An 18,233-nucleotide genomic window follows, 5' to 3' on the forward strand; every position below is an offset into this window, starting at 1 on the left:
TACAGAAGAGCATACAGAGAAACAATTGTAACATAAGCAGTTGTGATGACAGTTTATAAGGCTGTGCATCTGAGAAAGTAAAATGCCCTGAGAAGCACGCCTATGCCATCAGCACACTTCTAAGAAATTAATACAGATAAAAGTATTTGCTAATGTACACACACACACACACACACACACACACACACACACACACACACACACACACACACACACACACACACATATATATATATATATATATATTTTTTTTTTTTTCATACTGACATTTGAGCATATCCAGTATATAGCTGAAAAAATGCAAGCATACCTTATTGGGATCAGTAGTCTTCTGTGCAGATAAATCCCAAAGTAATAGCTTCTTCTGTGTTATCCACATAAAGCAGTCTCCTCACCTTCATGTTCCCTAACTACATGATTCCCTTTTTATAGTGTACATTCAGGACTGTGAGCACGGTGAAGATGCAAATGAGGTGTGAACTCATTAGAATTGCTGAATTCCAAATACTTTCCACTGTGTTGCAGATGTAAACATAGTGCAGGCACTCCCTCACTGCTTGTTGCTAATGGATTGCAACTGTGAATGATTATTGGTAGGAAGAAGGAAAACACAACTCAAATTCAGACTCCCCCACCTCCAATGTGTGTGTCAGCCAGGTTAGACTTACAAAGTGTAGAAGTAATTGCATCAAGGTTTGTAATATAAGTAAGCAGCATACGTTTCACAGTTTCTGTTCAGAAACATTTAACCCCCTTTCATTTGTTAACAACTGTATATTATTGCCATTTAATATCCTCACACATTTTAAGGACAATGATGCAAAATGCCTTACAGACTGCATGTCTCAGATTACTGGTGAGATAAGACAAGAATGCGCAACACAGAGAGTAAAGAGAGAGATGCATTTATGCAAGCAATAGTAATAAATGGTTGTGTGATCACTCAGTGCACTACATCTGAAATTAATACATATACAAACAACTGTCATGTGTTTTCTTAGTACTGTACATGATGTTGCATTTGGTTACATGCATAATGATTTTAGTTGTCTGCTGCAAAGCAGTTAGTTTGGCAAAAAGGGGTAAGACATCCTTACTGTGATTTGAAGATTCATTGGAGTGAGAGTTCAAATGCACATTATTTCATGTGTATGAACATAAATTTTGTAGTGTTGTTTATTTAATAGATTTCTTTTCTTCATTTCACCTCATTTTCCTTTTTTTAAATGCCAGTGTTTGCACAGTGCACAGCTTAGCTCAAACAAGGGAAATGGAGAAACAAAATGAATGTCAGGTTTAGCTATGCTTATCTCGTGTGAGAGATACTTAGTAGTGCACATACCTGGATTAGTGGCCCACACAGGAAGCAGACAGAACACCTACAGACAGGGCATAGACAGTATAAAAGTCAAAAAGGATACATTGTTACAGTTTTTGCTTCCCATTGTGCAACAATACTAAGTGGCATTGCATGGTGGTTAGCAAGCTTCCCCATCACCTGCAGCCATTGAACACCTGCAGACAGGATGCAGACAGTAAACAAGTTCAAAATGGATGCATTTGATTAATTCTGTTGGGCACTGCACAAACATGCTAAGTGGTGTTGCACCACAGCTAAAACACAGAACTTAAAAATGAAAAGGGAAGAAAAGGAATTATGTAACTGTTCTATAACTATTTCTGTGGAAACAGGTGTAAGTGTAGGCTGTAATAGGGATGGTTCTGTTTTCTAATAAAGGAAGCTCAACATATTTTTACTGTTGTGACAGTCCAATTTACAATAATGAACAAGAAAATATACAAGTGTTATGTAAATATTCATGTGGCAACAAGTGTAAGTGTAGGGCTACCATGCACAAGGTTCTCGGTTCTAATACAGGAAATTCCAGACATTTTAACTGTTATTCCACTTCACATTATATTAAATATCACTTATAATACTTTATACATAATTATAAATAGTGGAGCTGATATGAATTATATGTATGAGGGATAAAACACCCATACTGTGTTTTGAAGGTTTAGGTGTATGACTGGGGGTATAACATCTGCTATGTTTCTGTAAGTATAATTCTGCTATCTGGACATGGATGGCCTTCACACTTAAATAAGACACATACATGAATGTATCTAAAAGGAGCTTTTCAGGTCACACACATACATGGTTAACACCTCTGACTTTCATCTGTATTTATGAATGATTCATGACTATGTCTGAAAAGCACTTCTTCTGTGGCAAAGATGGGAAATCACCACTGGTGATGAAAATGTTTTGGCCCTTATTCATGGGCTTGAATCCCACACTGTAAAATGAATTCTAGCAGTGTATAAAGCCAAACAAACATGTGTAACACCAGGACATTCATGCTTCCAGTGCATGTCAGCAAAGTTAAATCACCTAACTGTTACAGCAGGAGAAACCCTTCAAACTAATGTCAAGTGTCAGATTAAACTTCCAATTTAAAAAAAATGCTTTCCTCTCTTTTTGGCACTGTTGCTCTCTGATTAACATTGCACAAACACGGCTGTCATTGTTTCTTGGGTTTGCACACTGCCACTAAATGTGATTACAAGAATTGGCAGGAAATCATTATTTGCAATTGCTGTTGCTTTGGGATTATACATGTCTGGTGTTAAGAAGGAAAGATGCCTAATTTAGGGTGCAAAGATGGGGTGTTCAGGAGCCACAGCCAAAGACTTCTGCAAGGGGACTATTCTGGCTCCCAGTACAAGTCTGAGGCTTGGAATAGTCTAGTCAAGGCAGTATCCAGTGTGACTGGCATTCCACAGACCTGAGAAAAGTGGATGCACCACTTCAACATCCTAAAAATGTGCAAGAGGGATACAAGTGGGATACATTCAACTAGTGTTGGATGAGTTGCACACTAGCAATATCCCAGAGTTGCATAAGTATGCTAATAAAGAGAATTCATAATACATAGAAAGCTAAATATAGGCAAGACTGGTGTGTATAATGCTCTTCTTTTTCTTTTCTTTTCTTTTCCTTTCACAGCTAATCCTGAAATTGTGGTGAATAGGTAGGCTCATGTTGATCATCTGGAGAGACTGAGAGAAACAAGTGGTATGTATGCAGCACAAGAGAAGTACTATTGTAGCTTTAAAAGTTAAAAAAAAAATATTTTTTGTTTTCTATACAGTAGTACCAAAGTAAGCATGTGTATCATAACTGTAAAAGCAAGTACGGATGCACAAACTTACTTTAGGAGTCATTGTAAGACTGTAGTCAGAGGTTGAGGGTAGAAATACCATGAGTAACAACTGTGCAATACTGCAATTCTTTAATAATATTACATACATTAAAATAAAACAAGTGACATAAATGCCTTGCAGTTAACTCTAATCTGTATAACTGGACAAAGCATATGTGCAATATATGCACATTGCAAGGATTACTTTGAACAATCAGTAATTATAGTTTGTAGTTGTTAGGATATATAATTAAATGTAAATTTGTTTGTTTGTGTCTTTCGGCTTTTTCCCCATTAGGGGTCGCCACAGCGGAACTCTGGTCCGCTAATGATTGGCAGTAGAGTTTTACCTGCTGGCTTGCTGGGCCTAACGCACAACCTTCAATGAAGGAACGCCCATTCACACATGTCGCCACACAGAAGACGCTCTATCTGAGAATCGAACGGGCAACGTCTAACTGTGAGGTGACAACGCTACAGCAGCACCACCACCGGAGTCACCTATATACTTAAATGTAAATACTTCAGATAAAATAGGTGTATTATTGTGATAATGCAGTGTATGTCACATACGATGGTACTAATTTTATCTCTTTTTTTCTTTCTCACCTCAAACCTTATCCCTCTTTTATTTTCTATTATGTTTCACGAAAATGTTTCCCTGTCATCCATTATTTTCTATTATGTGTCACTAAAATGTCTCCATGTCATCCATCTGTAACAAATCACTGAATGCTTCACAGCTCAGTGAGGTAGGCCAACCCCAGTGGGTCAGCCTGTCCCCACTCCACTGGCTCCAGCACCGATGCCTGGCACATCTGAGACCCAACCTGACAGTACTGCATCTGCAGCCATTGCACTACCTGTGCTCTCAGTTAGCAAAACCCCAGTAACTGGTGTGGTGGTATCTACTGGGAGTACTGGCAGAGGTTGGGATTTCATCACCCACCAGGAGATGCCAGGGTTGGTGCACAGGGTCATGCACAGCACCATTGGTGTACACCTTTACTGGATGGAGATGCTGCTCTCTTTCATGGTCCATAGGAGGAGAAGATGCCAAGCACTCCAGCAGCCAGCAAAGTAAAGGGAAAGTGATGACAAACCTGTAATTGAGGACTAGATTCTCACTGTCCCCATGTTTGATGGGCATGATTTTGCATTGTTTCCTCCCTCATCTCAGTCATGGTGTCCCCCAAACATTTGTGTCCATCACTGTCCCTATGCCTTATCTTGTTGTGTTTGTCCTGTTTGTTTGCATTTGCTTCTTCACCTACCCATCTTACCTGACCCAGAGATGACAATGTCCCTTATCCAGCATTTCTCTTTTATTGAAGTCTTCCCCCTGCTTGTCTCCCATTTTACCACTTTCCTATCTACCCTATTTAACACCAATAATCTGGTCAAAAAATAAAATTTCGCACAGCACACATAAGTACCAAAGAAAATGGAGGCCTTCACTTTTCAGCTTCTATGTTTGTGTAATGTTTGGCATTGTGCACCAGTGCCAAGCAACTGTGAATAGCTCTTTCTTGGTGTGGTTACCTCCATGCAATGGTGCTTAAACTTGCTGTGCTACATAAATGCATAGTAACACATGGTGAATGCAATGTAAAGTATAATTTTATTACATTATCACTACTTATTTAAAAGTATTACATACACCTGGATTCAAACCTTATATTATCTGGGCTAAAAAAAGAAATGTGCCAATGCATTTATACCTGCTGCCACAGAGTCAACTAAGCAGCAGGTGTGTTTCATGCACTCAGTACTAAATCTCATAATTTTAACAATGAGCCTCTCATTTGCACACTGCTTAACTATGCAGAAAATTGGAAAGCAGAAAAAATATGTATCTTGCAAGTGCAAACACTTTGCCAACCATTGTGCATCCCTGCTGCTTGGCGGTGCTTGGGGATGCACTATGCAAAGTGGACAATAGCATGTATTACTTTTGTTTGCACTTTATTTAGTGTTCATGACATGAAACTGCATGCAGAAACATAAAAAAAGAAGGCCCTATCTAAGAAAATGTCACATATGTGCAATGCAGCCATCTGTAACCACCCCCATGCACTGCAATCCTGGTCTGTCTGTACCTGCCCACAAATATATCAACTATGCTACATAAATTAATAACAAATGTTGTGTTATATACCATGAACACCTTTAGAATGAGAGCACACATTCAGATTTTCCAATACTTGTTGTAATGTGGACACATGTTTGCATCGATTTTGTAAAGCTGTCTCTTAAAGTATACCTGCACATTGCAACACAACCACCAAACAGTCACATTGCACACTCATCAGTCTGGTAACATGCAGAACTTGAAATATCTCGGCAGTTGAACATGCCTACACATCCATTTCATGCAAGTCTCCCAGCGTATTCTCTCCAACATCCATTGCTGCTGCCATCCACTACAAGTTGTCCTGCAGCCTTGTAAAGGTCAGACATGTGTTGTGCTTGCATAAAACACTGAGTTCTCTACTCTGTGTACTTGGGTAGGAGTTCTGTTCTCACTGCAGTCAACTAGGAGTTGTGTGTGTGTGTGTGTGTGTGTGTGTGTGTGTGTGTGTGTGTGTGTGTGTGTGTGTGTGTGTGTGTGTGCACTTACTTAACATTACAGAGAGTATTTTACACCAGCATGTGGGACACTGACATTAACATTTTGTCATCACTATACATTGCTGTCATCACCTGCAAACTGTCTGTCACTCTTCAAGTCAGACATGAGCTGTGGCACTTTTCTTAAATGCAGAGTTCTCTAGTTGCTGTGTCTAGATAGGTAGGGGTTCTGTTCTTACTGCAGTCAACTAGTGTGGGTGTGTTTGTACACTTGCTTGACATTACAGAGAGCATTTTACACTAGCATGCGGGACACTGCTGTTACCATATTCCTCTCACTCTACTGATGTCATTAGCTATAGCTGATTTGAGGATGTACAGTCTTCCCATCAGGGCAAGTTCAGAGTCTAGCCTGTGGGCCAGGCACAAGTCACCTCAGTCTATTCAATAGAGATTACAATGGCAGGGCTTTCAATATATTCACATATGTCATGGCATGGTTTCTAGGCCCTGTTTTTCCTTGATGAGAAATCCCTGTGGTGTTTCCAGCTGCTGCAGGTGTCTGGCGAGGTACATGCGAAAGGGAGCATTAAACTCTATTAGTGTTCTGATGAGGTTTGAGTACAGTGGTGTTATATCATCCTCAGATCTGGATACAATGGCCTGACTTATAAGGTACAGAATGTAGCCTTTCTATATCACTGTGAACAGTTGGTGGTCAAAGTTCCGATTGCTATCTATGTGTGTTCCCAGGTCTTGCACCACTGGGTTTCAGCACTGGGGGAGTATTGTCAATGCTGTAATTAGCAGGGAATTCCATTTTGCAGAAGACCAAAATAATGTTACATTTTTGTGTTTATTTATTTATTGTATTTTTATTTTCCATTTGTTAACCGGGGTAGTCTGACTGGATACAGGTCCATTTTCAGTGGAGGCCCTGGGAGAAAAGCTCCAAATGTACAAAAACAAGTGTAAATACAGTGAAATTATTACAGTGAGTTATCACAAAACTGATTTGTTTAACAATATGTACACACAGGTACGTGTTTTTCTCACATACACACAGCAAAGGTGGGAAGGAAGTAGCTGAGAAAGAAATAGTTAAAGATTTCATCTGAAAAAGGAAAACACATATATTAAGGTGATTATCATACATGGTGTATTGTTAACTTTGCACCTTTCCAGTAGGTGGGTGATACACAGAATTTTAAACAGTTAGAGAGTCAGAGTTTTATTCTTGTAGTGAGGTTCTCATTTATGAATTATGTTTGAGTGGGGGTTAGTCAGGGTTTGTACAGGGACAAAGCCACTGCATTTTTAGGTATTTCCTAAGGGATGTTTTTAATTGGGATAAGGATGGGTCAGTGGTGAGTTCAGCAGGAAGTACATTCCAGTTTTTACCGGCAGAGTTGGAGAATAGTGATTCACCAGCTGAATTGTTGGTTTTAACACTTTGCACTAGCAATTTTTTGGAAGAGCAAAGGGATTTTAGGTTACTGTAGGGGGATAATAATATTTTTTCAGTATGGGTGTACTGTATGGTTGGTAGAGGATTTTGTGAACAACTATTAGTTGGTTATATTGTAGTTGATAGGGTAGTTCAAGCCAAACGAATGAAGGTTAAGACAGTGATGGGTTCTATAAGCTGATCCTGTGGAAAATCTGGCAATGTTATTGTAGCGCCTAGTAGATTTATTGAGGGTTGATTTGCTTAGGTTTATGAAGACAGGTGAGGCATAAAGAAGGGTCAATAGCAGATGTGCATGGGTAATAACAGTTCTAGCAGATGTGGTTAGGAATGGTTTAACCTGCATAAAGAGCCTAATTTTTTATTAACTATTTTAATAGTTTTGTCTATGTGAGCATCAAACTTGAGGTTGTTGTCAATGATCACTTCCAGTAGTTTAGTGCTAGGTTCTGGGGAAATTATGGTACCGTTGTTATATATTATGCTGTGAGGGGGTGAGGAGACCTTGTAAGTGGGGGAGAAGAGTAATAGTTTGGCTTTATTTGGGTTTATTAGTAATTGGTGACCAGTGAGCCAGTCCTCTGCTTTGTTGAAAGTGATTTGGCACAAGGATTGTTAATCTGTGGGGGAGGTGGCAGAGCAGATTAGGGTTGAGTCATCTGCATACTGAATACAAGTTGCATCAGGGATGACTTTGTGCAGGTCATTAATGAATATGGAGAATAGGAAGGGGACCCAATATATATCCCTGCAGGACTCCAAGGGTGACTGGTAAAAGGGATGATAGGTTATTCTTCCGTACTACAGCTTGTTGTCTGTCACTTAGGTAAGAATGAAACCAGGCAATTGCTAGGATTATCTCTGGAGAGTGATTTTAATGTGTTTAAGACTAGCTGGTGATTTACCATATCAAATGTCTTGGATAGGACAAGGAAGAGGGCTGAGGAGAGCTTGTTGTCATTACAGTTTTGATTTATTGTATGGGAGAAGGAGGGAAGGCCTGAGGTTGTAATATCGCAAGGTCTAAATCAGTGCTGGGAGGGGGCAAGGAGAGTGTTTTGATTCAGATAGGCAATAAATTGCTTGTGGATACATTTTTCCATTATTTTAGCCAAGGGAGACAGAATGGCTATAGGCTCATAATTTTAAAGTTCAGTGGAATCTCCCCCTTTATGAAGAGGAACAATGTGGGAGATTTTCCTGATGTGAGGGATATAGGCTTTGTGGATAATTCTATTGATTAAAATTGATGGGGTATGTTATTTCATTAGCGGCATTTTGGAGATATTCTGCAAGTAGTAGGTCTGCTGAAATGGTGGTGGGTTTACATTTTTTAAGTAGGGACTTAATAAAAGATGTTGGTACTGGATCAAGCTTAAAGGGGATTTTATTATCAGGTGTGGAGTTGGTGGTACTTGGGGTATAGGGAGATAGCTTACTGGCTAGGGATTGCACGGTTTCTGTAAAGAAAGTGTTAAAGCTGTTAGCAACAATTTTAGGAGGCTGTTGGTGGGTAATTAAAGGGGTAGTGGTAGTTGATTGGCCTGGGTGGAGAAGTTTGTTTATGCCTTACCAGAATTTTTGTGGTTGATTTTGGTGCTTTTGTTGCAGATTACGGTAGTAATTCTTTTTGTTTAGCATAATAGATTTCTTTGTATCATTTCTCAGCTGTTTATATATAAGGTGGTCTTTTGGGGATTTAGTGGTACTCCAGGAGATCCACACTTTGTTTCTGCTAATAATGTTTTGTCTTGTATCATTGAACAGCCATGGTGCTACTTTGTTATTGGTTCTGATAGTGCATGGGGGAGCATGGTTATCCAGGATAGCAAGAAATGTAGAGTTAATGTATGAGACCGCTTTATCTAGTGGAAGTAGACATAGGTTGGACCAGTCACATGTGTGTATTTGTAAACAGTGTGGCTTTGGCAACAATCATTTGTCTGTATTAGCTCCCCCTGTAGTATGTTATCATCATTGTTGGACTCAATGATTGCATCCAATATGCAAGAATCGGCAAACTTGGTAAGCTAGAGGCAATATACTTTACCCTGGATCTCTGAGAAATACATTCCAAGCAGGAAAGGGCCAAGGACAGATCCTTGGGGTATGCCAGTGGTGACAGATCTATTGGTACAAGTTGATTCACTAACTTTCACAGTATATGTACTGTCAGTGAGCCAGTTGGTTAACCATCTAGAGATGTAAGGGTTAATCTCCAGTTGGGAGAGTTTCTCAATGATACCTGAGTGGAGGAATATGTCCAAACCCCCGACCAGATCAAGATAGGCAGTATACACTGTCTTACCTTCATCCAGATATATCACACAGAATCAATGGGCTGTGACAGCATCACAGATCACCTATAGCATGATTCAGAACATACACCTACCTGACATGACTGGACACACACTTCGACACACCCTCCAGATGGAATATGCTCCCCCTAGAAGGGTGTACATCAACATTATTTATCTGAGTGGAGGGGGGGTAGCACCTGATTCATGCATGTATTGATGCATCTTGACTGTCATCATAAGGGAAGTAGACTGACGTCATCATGGACATTTTCTAAATGGACAAAAGTAATATCCAGGGTGTGTGCAACAGACATATGTGAGTTATTAATGCTACATCCATGTCCATTACACTTGTTCATTAAAGAAGTAATCAACGGCACTTTAAGAAGTTATGCAGTGTTCTCAACAAACATAGTGGAGGTAACATTTCAAGGTGAAAGCTAATTTTTGGATTTTGTGGTGAAAGTTTATGAGAAACAGGTAAAGAAGTTTTTATTTTTGGTGTAGATTTATGGTGGTTGTGGTAGTTAAAGTGGGAGGACAAGTGACTAGGAAGGTGGTGTGTTTGTTTGATCTGTGTAGGTGTTGTGTCCACAGAAGAGGTGCATGTGTGAAACTTATTGAGATCATGGTACAGTGGGGATTGGGAAATTTACCTTCTCTCCACTGTAGTGTGATCTTGGAGTTGGTATATATAATTTGGAAGGGGTGAAGGGGGTGAATTCCCCCCCCCCCTGAAAATATAGAAAAGGCTTGATCTGGAGTTTGTAAGTACAGATGTAGTATTTTTTGTGACAGAAGGGAGTAGTGTTGCAAAAAGTAGTTTGAAATATTGTTTTCGATGTTATGTGCTTCAGATGTATAAACTGTCAATGTTATGGATTTTCAACTTTTTGTTACCTAATTGTTTTAGTCTCAATATACTGTAGTTCAACATTGTGGTTATTTGATTTAATGAAGTAGATACATACATATATATATATATATATGTGTGTGTGTGTGTGTGTGTATTGATCCTTATCACATTATCGAAAGAACTCAAGACCGAAATTTCAAAGATTGGGAAGAAAACAATGAAAGCTGAAAAGGACAAATATTAACAAAATCGGAGTGCATAACATCAAAACAAGCACGTTCAATTTAATACTGTTCTACATGTAAAACTCCTCATTAGAAATACATGCATGTCCCTTTAAGCTAACCTCTAATTTATGGGAACTACTACAGCATACATGCAGCACATTACACGTGGCGATTGCTCAAATAAAAATGTAAAGGTACTTTCTATTTAAATACAATACAACCTTTGCAACTTATATATATCAACTCCGACATCATACTACAATAAGGAAAAGGGTGAATTTCCCAATCCTCACTGTACCGTGATCTCCATTCAACTGCTCCCTTTTTTCACAAAAGAAAGTACTGCATAACATTCACAGTTGTTTTCTTTTGAAGTTATGCACTTCAGTTCTGTTAACCTTCATCCTTTTTTAGCTTTCATTGTTTTCATCCCGGTGTTTTAAATTTTGGTGTAGTGTTCTTTCGGTAATGTGTTAGGGATCCATATATAGAGTAAACACACACACACACACACACACACACACACACACATATATATATATATATATATATATATATATATATATATATATATATATATATATATATATAAGAAAGAGAGCCAAAGTACACACACACATTTTGCAGAAAGTAATGTAGCTAACACCTTTGGATATTTTCAAAAACGGCTTAATTAACACAGAATGATAGGCCTGGTTGACTTTGCTATGCCACAATAAAAGGACATGATTGACTATAAGATATAAAAGTCCTTATACTGCATACAGAACGCAATGTTTGGAACCTGACTCCTCTCATTCAGGTTATTCCTGCAGCACAAGTAAAATAATTTTGTGTTCGTCATTTAAAATAATATTATAGTATCTTGGTGCTAGTAGAAAATAAATAAATAAATAAATAAATACAATACGGTCTTTACTCTTATGAGTAATTTAAGGATCAGCAGGACATTCCTCTGGTTCACTAATCCTTCTGAGTAGTTATATCCAGAACATTTATGCTGGACTTCACTCAGAAACTCACCCAGACTCCTCTGCACTTCATTATTCCTTACATTGCCTCATCTCATTTCAATATATCTACCCTGTCTAAAGTAGTTTTTCTCAGTGACTTTTTAAATTCCATGAGATGACGCATGAAGGCTATCTCGTATAGGTAAAGTACCCCCCCCCCACTTAAAATGTAAACACAATTATTACTGCAGTTTGCATGGCATTCTGTTTTTCACATTAGCATCAGAAAAACTCATTATACTCACCTCATATTATACATGAGAAAAAAGCCTCATATCCTCACTCATTTCACATGGAATCCACCTTGTCATGTTATAGTATGTGTGTGTGTGTGTGTGTGTGTGTGTGTGTGTGTGTGTGTGTGTGTGTGTGTGTGTGTGTGTGTTTATATGTATTTATGTATATATATATATATATATATACACACACACACACACACACATGTGTGTGTGTGTGTGTGTGTGTGTGTGTGTGTGTGTGTGTGTGTGTGTGTGTGTGTGTGTGTGTGTGTGTGTCTGTATCTTTATGTATGCCTGACTGTAGATATGCATCTATCCATGTGTATTTTTATACTATTGTTCATGCATATAGATACACAATCGTATCCACACATGAAAGCTACTCATTAATAATAATACCAAGCTGTAAGGGTATTAGTGATGAATGAGAGACTACACAAGGAGCAGGAAGACCCCCTTTGTCAGAGTTGGAGGTCCTGCATACTTTTTGAACATTGATTATTTACACATAATTCTGCATGTAATGTTTATTACTTCACTTACACAAAATCACATTATTAATAAATAATAGACCATTATTGCCTTGGGGCTTCACAAGTTTTAAAATTTACAAACTTCAGAGAGAAAAAATGCCCAGTTCAAAAAGCAGAAAACTGTATCTGACCTTTAAGTGGCTGCACATATTTAAATTATGATGAAGTAATATTATTAAATGAAGCAAGTTATTAAGCAGACAGGAACTGAATTATGAAATGAAGTAGTTGTCATGGAGATCCTTTGTGTAAAAGCTAATTCTTCTGTAGTTAATTTGTATGATGTAGGCAGCAGGTTTCTTTATCATTTTCTAAGCTGATTTAAGAGAACTCACTTTTAAAACTGTGGTACAGATGCTAATGAGATACCACTGTTGAGATAAGGATCTGTGTGGGAGTAAGCACTGTCCATCTTAGTGTGGGAGAGAACATGCTTCAAAGGCAAAGAGGGGGGTCTAATATTTAAGAGAGAGCAGGAGGACATGTGAAGGTCTTCAGACCATAGTACCACTATGCAGAAATAATCTCTGGTTTGTTCTGTTCTGCCTCTGCTTTCATTATGTCTCTTCATACCCTTTTTTAGAGGGGTTTCACAGAGATGACACTAAATATCCTTATAATATCACTTTGTTGTATTAATACTGAGAAAGTGCACATGTAAATAAAGTGGTAGATACAGCACGAACTGTTTGAATTAAAACTGTGAAATCCTATAAAACTTAATATATATGCTTTCTTAGTAATAATATGATCAAATCAATCACACACCTGCATTCACTGTTGTGGCTGTTCATAACAGATGGCATGTTTAAGCAGACTTGGTTAGTGATAGCATTTTGATGCACACTTCTTCATATGATGTAATGTTATGGATACTTTGCAGTTGGATTTAATTACAGACCGCAGGGGGGCATTTACCACAAAGATATCATATTCAGTAGTGAGCTAGCTTGTTAAATATATTTTCCATCTGCTACATTTCATAGTTCCAGATCTTTTGAAATCAGGGCTTGTGAAATTTACAAAATCTAAAAATATACATCCTGGGTAATCTTTACTTGTAAACTTTTCTGTTGTGAAACTGTATCTGACCATCTGAGTTATCATCTGATTGATCAGACATGTATTTATTTAACTGTTTGCTTAGTTTGGCTGATCAGGTTAGTACTAATAAACAACTCTTCAATTTTCAGGTGAGCCCAGAATAGTTTTTTGTACACATCAGGCAAAAACCTGACAAAGGCATTAGGGTATTTCCTATACTTGGCTGAAAAAAAATGTAAATAGGACTGTGTAAGACAATGGCAGAGGTCAGAAGTATAGAGACCCAGTATGAAATGGGGATGATGTAAAAATTTATAAGAAAATGTCATAGTAGGTAAAGTTTTGTCTAAAATGGCTGAGACCCAAAAACTTCACAACAACCATGATGAAGGATTGTGGAGTGAATTAACAGATCATGTAGGTGTAGAGATGCTGGAGGAATCCACTACTGTTAAAGATAAGTAGAAAATGCAAAAAGGCACTGATTTTGTGCAGAGTGATGGAGAGGTGTGCAGACACTTATGGTGATATAGCCATTGCTGACATATATCCCTGTTAGGCTGGGACATTGCATTTTAAAATACATATTGATGCACTGTTCTAGGATTGCAATTTATATTCTGGTAGTCCTACAGTACCACAATGACTGACGACATCTGATGACATTAAAGTGTGAGGTAACTAGCTTAGCTGTGCATGTCAATACACATTTGCTTATTTATTTATCTATTTTTTATATATTGAAACTTCCTAACATTATTTTTAAGAAACATGTTTTTATTTTAACATATTTACTATATATACACAAAAAGGAAGAAATTCAACTTTGAATATTGTTACATAATGATATGAATGCATTGAATCATCAAGGTAGTTACACAATTAACACATTAAGAATCTTGGTATTTCAATAGTAACATTTCAAGGTTATCCCAACAACTAAAGGTCTTATGATTTGTACATCTTATTCTCATCACTCCTTTTTCAGTTTCACATAGTATTTTGGTTAAATTTAAAAACTCTGAATATAGGAGCTAAGTTCAAATTCCGTTTTTTTGTAATAACTTTTCTTGCAAATGCCAAGAGAGCCTAAAAGAGTCTTTGCTCTTTGGCTTTTTCAGATACAGGAAGTGGAACATTCATTAGTATTACTGATCTAGTTAAAGAATAATTATGAAACCATAACTCCTTAGAAAATATACTTATCTCTTCCAAATATACATTTAACTTTTCACAATCCATAAACATGTGTCCACTCAGCTTTTACATATTTACTATATCTCCAACAAACCAAAGAAGCAATTTTACTAAAGTTAGAAATTTATATGGAGTAACAAACATTCTATGTACGTATTGCCCCACAAAAAACTTTCCATTATAAGCTTGAAGAAGGCTGACTAACTGATTTAAGTACCAAATCTTAACTCTTATTATGAATTGGACCACTCAATCCACCACTATCTACAATGTTTCAGAATTTTGCATCAAAATTATTATTATTTATAATTAACTTATTTAGCTTGGACAAGCTTCCTTTGTATGTCAATCAACCTTTGATAACAGCATTCATATATTAATATAATGGGGGGATAATGTTCTGCTCCTCTTCACTCATATCATCCACACATTCATTTATTTTCTTACTGATGGCTAATAGTAACTTGATAGCAGATTCATCCATCTTATATTCTTTCATTAAATATTGTGGGGACTTAACTTTTCCTTTTTCAAAGAAATCAGGCCATAATAGTAAGACATTACTTTTTAATGAATTCATTATAATATTGTCCTGAGTTTTCTTAAATCTAAAGGTATGTGCAATAGGAAAACACAAAAAAAATCCATTTTGATATTAATGGAGTTTTAAAACATATTTCATAGCTGTTTTAAGAATTGATTTCATATATGCATAGTCTAAAGATTGAAATAAATTTCTTTGTAAGGTAAATGTTGTTAACCAGATGAAAGGATTATTGCATATTTCTAATTTGTCATCTTTAATAAACTCATAAGAATTTAGCACAATCTGTTCCTAAATGGTTTTCCATTGACTAGTGTAGGTTGAGTCTATCCAGAGTCTATCCAGAGTATAACAGAGTTAAAACTTAGAGTAAGATTCCACATCAGGGAAGCTAATACCATCATACTCCCATAATCTTCTATGATTTCTATAAGCAATCCTTGGCTTTTTAGGATACGATAAGAATGAAGTTGATGTTTTTTTTTTTCCATTTTCTTTAATTTTTTTTAATCAGGTATGAAAGCTATTGAATGCAGTATATACATGCAATATATATATATATATGTGTGTGTGTGTGTGTGTGTGTGTGTGTGTGTGTGTGTGTGTGTGTGTGTGTGTGTGTAATCTTGGGTAATATAATCATTTTAATAAGCTCTAACTTAACCCCAAAAGTAATAATAATAATAAAAAACACTTATTCATTCCATTTTTAATAAGACGTAATGCTTATCTTAAAATTCAAAAAACAAAATTCTACTTGTGGTTTTTAGTTCTATCTTTTTCAAAATTATTATCAATAATCTTAATCACATCTGGACAGATTTTTGGTCCTAAATATTTTAATTCTTTTCCTTCCAAATTATATTTGTATTTATCCTTAAACTTACTATCTAGTAACGGATTTAACACTAAAGTGTCAGTTTTATTTAATTTTAGCAGGGTTGCTTTTTGAAACGTTTTAATTTCATCATCTATTTCTTCACTCAAATAATTAAAATTTCCTACAGTTAGTAAAATGTAATCTGAAAAAGGTGTATTGTAGGTTGTCAATCTCTTTTAAATGCGAATCCATCAATTTTTCTGTTTCTTATACTATTAGCTAAGGGTTTGATAACTAATGCAAATAATAAAGGGGCAAAAAGATACCCTTGTTTTGTGCTATTGTTTAAAGTGAACCCTTGAGAAATGTAAAATCTAAGTTTAACATGAGCTTTGGAGTTTCTATATAGTGTTTTTAATATTCCAATAAACTGTTTTGGAAAAGAAAACATTTCTAAAGTTTTAAACAAGTTGTTCCAGTCTACAGAATCAAAAGCTCTCTGAATGTCTAAGATAATTAAGGCCAATTTTTTGTTCACTCATTTGCTAAATCTGAGATAATTACTACCCTGTTTACATTGTTGTATGTAAATCTATTGACTATAAATCCTGTTTGATCTTTATTAATTAATGTATCTACTATATCTCTTAATCTTGTGACAAAAATAGTCTAAATTTAATAATAAAATAGGTCGATATGCAGAGACTAACTTATTATCCTTTCCTTGTTTAGGTATAGGTGAGATTAGAGAAAATTGTCATGAAGGGGGAATTATTTTGTCACATTGAATTATCCTGAAAATGTCATGCAGTAGTTCTAAAATATTTAACAGAAACAGACTATATAATTCAATATTTAAACCATCTAACCCTAGAGCTTTGCCATTTTTACCTTTTTAAAATTTCTTTAACTTCTAGCAGGACAATAGGCTTATTCAACTGAAATATTTGTTGGTCATTTAGTTTACTAGTAACATTCTTCTGTAAATAATTGTCAAATTAGTAATCATCAGGATTATTACTTTTATCTTTATTAAGATCCTTATGGAATTTTAAAAATATATTAAATGTTTTCTCTATATCTGAAGTAAGCTTATTAGTATGAGGATTTTGGTTATTATTGTGCCTTTTTGCTTAACATCTTACCTCTTTTGGCTAATCTATGTAGATTTTTTGAAGTCATCACATTACTATTCAATTTTATTTTTTGTAACACTATCTTCACTTTATGCATTAACACTGTTTGATATTAGTCATTAATTGTGCAATGATTTCAGTATTATCTAATTTCTTTGTTTGCTTTTCAAATCTCACTTTGTGTATTTCATTTTGCATTTCTAACAACTCTTTATCACACTCTCATTTTGTTACTAGCCTGTCTTCCCTTTCTATCTTTAATATGCATTTTTTACGAGTCCCATCATATGACTTTACTAACCTGACCATTATCATCAAAGATAAAAATCCTTGATTTGTTCCTTAAGGTAATGCTTGAAGTAATTTAATTTCATCATATATACTGGGATACTATGAATAATCAGACATTTCCTTATATTTATTACTAGTTTAATATTTAGTGCATTATGATTACCTAGAGGACAAGGAATAGTTTTAAAATAATTCACATTATTAAGCAAGTCTATAGATACATAAATCCTATTAATTCTAGTTTGCACCCCAAGCACATAAGAATGATTGAGTGAAGAACAATGACTTATCTTCTGTTTTACAAGTAAATCAACTAAATTATTACTAATCCATCAATTTAGTGCTTTAGCTGATGCCAGCATTTTAGCTTTCTTCTGTTCACTTGTTTCTTCTATGCTAGATATGCAGTTAAAATGTCATCCTATAATTAAAAAAAACTCCCAATGACTTTGTACTAAGTTTAAGTGATATTTAGCCACTTTTTCGCCTATTCCAGGGATCCTGTAAAATTGCCTAATGTTTAGAGTTATGCATTATATTGAATTATTACAAATGCATGCATTTCTTTAGGCTTATTAAAGAGTTCCATGACCTTAGGCACTACAGTGGATTTTCTCCAAAGTATAACAACCCCTCTCCTATTTTTGTTAAAATAATCACATAATAAGATTTCATAACCTAAGTTGTTTAAATATTGTATCGCTTTATCAAGTGAGTCTCTTGCAACAATATAATGCCTTCTCTATTTAATTTTGGATTATCTTGTTAATGATTTCCTTCGTTGC

The sequence above is a fragment of the Protopterus annectens genome, chromosome 4.part1 (genome assembly GCF_019279795.1).
Source record: "Protopterus annectens isolate FY-2018-M chromosome 4.part1, PAN1.0, whole genome shotgun sequence".
NCBI lineage: Eukaryota > Metazoa > Chordata > Ceratodontiformes > Protopteridae > Protopterus > Protopterus annectens.